Raw genomic sequence first — 4,862 nt, 5'->3', positions numbered from 1 at the left:
GTGTCCCTAGCCTCTGTTTGCCAGAAGCTGGAAAGGGGGTAACAGGGGATGGATCAATTGATGATTACCTTTTCTGTTCATTCACTGTGGGGCACCTGGCATTGGCCACTGTCAGAAGACAGGATACTGGGCTAGAAGGACCCTTGGTCTGACCAGTATGGCCATTCTTATGTTCTAACACTTCTTAGTTTAGGAGATCTGCAGTATCTCAGCACTTGAAGATACAGTGTTAGGGCATGTAAAATTCCTGGGGTCCAGATAACCCCCTCCCATGGAAAGAAGGAAATCTCAGTGACAATATTCCCCAAATCATCTCATTTGAGGTCAGGGTTTGCCCCACTGACACAAAAGACAGAGCCCCACTTAAAACAGGCATGTTCCATGGGATCTGTGGGAGGCCAGGGCATCTGCACTAACTTTGGCTCCCACGGGCAGGTCCCTCTGCTGGTTCCCTGGCAGAATGGGCTTTCCCTGCATTCCTAGATGGTGGTTATGCAGAGGGGATAGTACAGTATTTTTTTTCCCTTGGTAATGTCCGTGGTCTGGAGGGCAGATAATGTATGTGGACGTAGGGGGTACAAGTTGGCCCTGTGTATTTTCTTAAATAGCTGTATATTTTTGCATCGCTATTGATGCTTCTCTCTGTACATTTTTCAAATGCAAGGCAGAGGGAGGAGTTAGAAGCTTTTCTGAGACTTCTTTGGGGGTTGTTTTACATGTTATTTTGTAATGTTGGCATTTTTATTCACATGATACTGATGGGTCAGTAGCCTGTCTGAGTAAGTCTTGTTGTCCTCATTGCATTCTGCTGCTGTTGACAAATAAGTACTATACTACTTCTCATGTTGGATTACATAATATTTACCAATCTATTCAAAGCCTTCTGTCTCTTAAAGCATTCATACAAATGTCTGCATTTTCACATGGCTTTTCTCAGCATTGATTTAAATTACAAGTCTTCAATTGTCTAAAACAATGGAAAGAAGCCACTATGGAAAACAGATGAATTCAGAATGGAAATATCTTGAAGGAGAATGCCTGTGTGAATTAAAGTCATAAGGATTGAATCCAAATGGTATTAGAGGAGACTGGGATACAAAGAAAAACAGAGGGTCTTTTTGGCTGCCTTAAAGCCATTTAAGAACAGTCTGAGAAAGCATACATACATGAATGAATGTTACATAAGGAAACTTGTTTCTGGGTCTATCTTTCAGTTACACATTGGATTAAAGCTACTGCATGTATGATGCCCCAAAGCAATACTGGTAGAGTGAGTGTTCTTTAAATTATTATCAATGGTTTGGAACAAAACAAAAAAAGTAGGACCTTCCATACCAGAGCAAAGCAATGGTCCAGCTACACCAGTATCCTGCCTCTGACAACAGCCTATTCAGAAGGTAAAGCATTGCCATAATACACCCAAACAATTGTAAAAAAATATATTAAGTAGAGAAGTTCCTTTTTAACTCTAGCCAGTTATCAGCTTATTAAGTGAAGTCTCAGAGTTGCTAGCTCTTGTAGTTATTATCCCTGTTATTGTGCAAATGCTGTTATCCATATATGTCTAATCCTTTTAAAATATCTAACTCAGAAAATTCTCATTTACTAAACTATTTCTGCTGCAGCAGGGAGTTCCGGGGTGTTACAGTGTATGGGTGGAGGGGGGAGGGAAAAAAATTTCCTTTAAACTTTTTCTGTCTTTTCATTCACCAAGAGTTCCCTTTTTCTCATATTATGTGTTCAAGTCAGAAGCAGTGTTTCACTGGCTTCCTCTTATGATGTATCATTCAATATTTTGTATATATTTATCTCTTTGGGGCAGGAACTATCACTTTCAATATGTTTGTACAGGACTTAACATAATGGGACTCTGATCTGGTTGGGTTCTAGGTGCTACTGGATCATAACAGAATTTATTATTATCGCCTATTATTCCTTACTCTTTTTTTAAATTTCTCCCTTGTTTGGAAGCCTTCTCCTGTCCCCTTAAGCCTTAGATCCTTCTGGTTGCCCTTTTCTGATCCTCTTCTATTTCTGCTCTGTCCTTTGAGGTAAGATAACCAAAACTCAAAACAGTATTTAAGGTACTGACATACCATTAATGGCATTGTAGTATTTTCTATATTATCCGTTATGCTCTTCCTAATTATGGAGCACAAGTTGCCCCTCCATAATTAAAACTGTATTTGCATTTCAATTGTAAGCTTTATTTTTAGCCCCTCTTCTTAAATCACAAAAATATTCATGTCCTCTAAACTTCCTGTTGCAGTAAGCCTACCTGAGGTGCTGCTAAGTACAGCCCATATTCCAAACTGGTGAGCTCCTCACAGAAAGGGAGATTTTAATATTACCTTGTAAATTAACTTTCTGCAAAGCAAACTACAGCTCTGATAGCCCTACCCTTGTTTTAATGTATGCTGCTGTGGTGGTTTTATCTAGAAGCATGTTTCTGAGTTCTTAGTTGTTTTTTTTTTTTAGATTAGTGTTTGTTTCATTTCAGGTTAAGCATCTTTATTCAGGCTGAGATAATGAGGCCTGTTGTTAGTAATCAGCTAGGAGTTGAAGCAACTTGCAACAACTTAATGAAGAGCAGCAGTCCTTAGGAAACTCCAGCCAGTATAGAATTCTGCAACACCAAGCTACTGTGAGCACATCAGGCTTGTCCTCTATGCTCTAGACAGGCTTCCCACAGAATATTGAGTCAAGTCCCAGCTCTTGGTCCTTATCTTCAAAGTGTTGAGTGGCCTTGCTCCAGCATATTTAAAAGACCACCTAAAGCTCTAGGATGAAGACTGTGGATGAGAACTTTGCTTCTCAGGCACAGTGAAACTTTCTGCCATAAGGGTAAAGCTCATCTGGGCAGAAGATAGATATTTATTTGAGACTGGTTTGAGACTATGGAAAGAACTCTTATGGAAACTAAGGAGGGGGGAGGGATAGCTCAGTGGTTTGAGCATTGGCCTGCTTAAACCCAGGCTTGTGAGCTCAATCCTTGAGGGGGCCATTTAGGGATCAGACAGGGGGAATTAAAAAAGAATTGGAAATTGGACCTGCTTTGAGCAGGTGGTTGGACTAGATGACCTCCTGAGGTCCCTTCCAACCCTGACATTCTATGATTCTACAACTATCATACACTTTACCAACATCTATTCAAGTGCAAGGCACACTTCTTAATTTTGGCACAGAATACAGTATACATTAAAAAAAACCTAACAAATTACAGTGGTTCATACACAGTTCTTTCCTGGGTATGTGAAAGAGAATGAGCATGACAGAGAATGAACCAGATAAGACAGATGTTAGTCATGTTTCTTAATGAACTATTGGAAGGTCCTCAGATATTAAGGTGATGAGAGTGGTTTAAAAACCTATAAAAATAGAATAGCCTAGCATCTATAATTAGTGGACTCCTTTGTGAATGATTTTCCTGGGTCAAATCTAAAAGATAGAGCTAAAAATATATGGGAGGTTTTCCTCATGTAACATTTCTCCTAGTTTTCAAATGTGTGTCTTTTTCTAGTAGTAAATTGAATGGGATAAATCTGACAGCTAGAAACTGGGGTCAAAGGAGACAAACTTTTAGCATTTTGGAGGTATTAAATATTTATTGGTAATGTTTTTAACTTGATAGATTTTATTAGTACATGTTTGTACTAAAGCATTAATCAGAAACTTCTCCCCTAATAATCAGTGGCTATCGTTGTATAAATAATGTTAAAGCACTGTTGTTCCATACCCTCGCTATATATGGCCATATTCTCAGGGGAGGAGAGGGTGAGACGGACAAACAAGACCTTATGGGAAACAATGTAAGATTCTACCCCTTCGTGTTTTCAACATCTGTCTACTTTACATTATTTAGAACTTGGATTTCACATTCTTCAAATGATAAATTCCCACACGTCGATGGAAGAGGATCAGACCAAATAAAATTGCTTTATAAATGTCAATTTTGGCCCCAGCCTGGATCAGAAGAGAGTAAAAGATAGCAGGCTAGAAATAGGCACATTATATTTGTGGAATCTGCTTGCTGAGAATGTTTTCAAGTCTTTCCAAAATATACAGGAAGAATCTATTCCATGTAGAAAGTTCAGCAGCTGTCTCCAGCTGAGACACAGTTATGGACACTAGACCTTTCAGGCCAGCTGCTCTGTCAGATGATTTTCTCATGAAACAGGACTCACTCACATAAACAGTGGCTTCTTATGATGTCTTTTTAAACCATTTTGTTGAAGTTTTCTTATTTAATACAGGAAACACTGGCAAACACTAATGTAAGATGTTATAGGGTGATGAGTAGCCAAGCAAGAGCATTCCTACCTAAAGTCGAATGTTCAGACCTCCCTAAATTTCACATACGTAGCAATCTTCATGCCGACTGAGGGTATAGTTTGGGCTGGAAATTTGAGGTCATTTGCTCAAGGGGTTTCTGAGAAACCCCCATATCCATCAGAGCTATCATCTTAACTTTCCATTTTTTGGATTGCTAAGGGTTGTATCTTGTTTGTTCTTGTAACGCTAACAGTCTTGTAGTGGGTGTGTAAGGAGACCTTAACTGCATTTCCTAGCTTTCCAGCATTTTAGTGTTTTTAATTGAAATTCCATATTCAGGAAAGGTATGAGGGGCACTGGGGACTATAGAGCACCTGGAACCTTAACTTCATGTTTAGCAATCTTTTTTGCATGTTTGTATGCAAAGAATATGTTATAACCTAACTCACTTACTGACCTTGGCACAAAGAGCGGGAATGTGCTAATAAAGTTTGCGGATGACACAAAGATGGGGGGTATTGCTAACACAGAGAAGGACCGGGATACCATACAGGAAGATCTGGATGACCTTGTAAACTAGAGTAATAGAA

This window comes from Chelonoidis abingdonii, chromosome 7 (genome assembly GCF_003597395.2).
Source record: "Chelonoidis abingdonii isolate Lonesome George chromosome 7, CheloAbing_2.0, whole genome shotgun sequence".
NCBI classification, from domain to species: Eukaryota; Metazoa; Chordata; order Testudines; family Testudinidae; genus Chelonoidis; species Chelonoidis abingdonii.
This window is presented reverse-complemented; position numbering follows the sequence as displayed.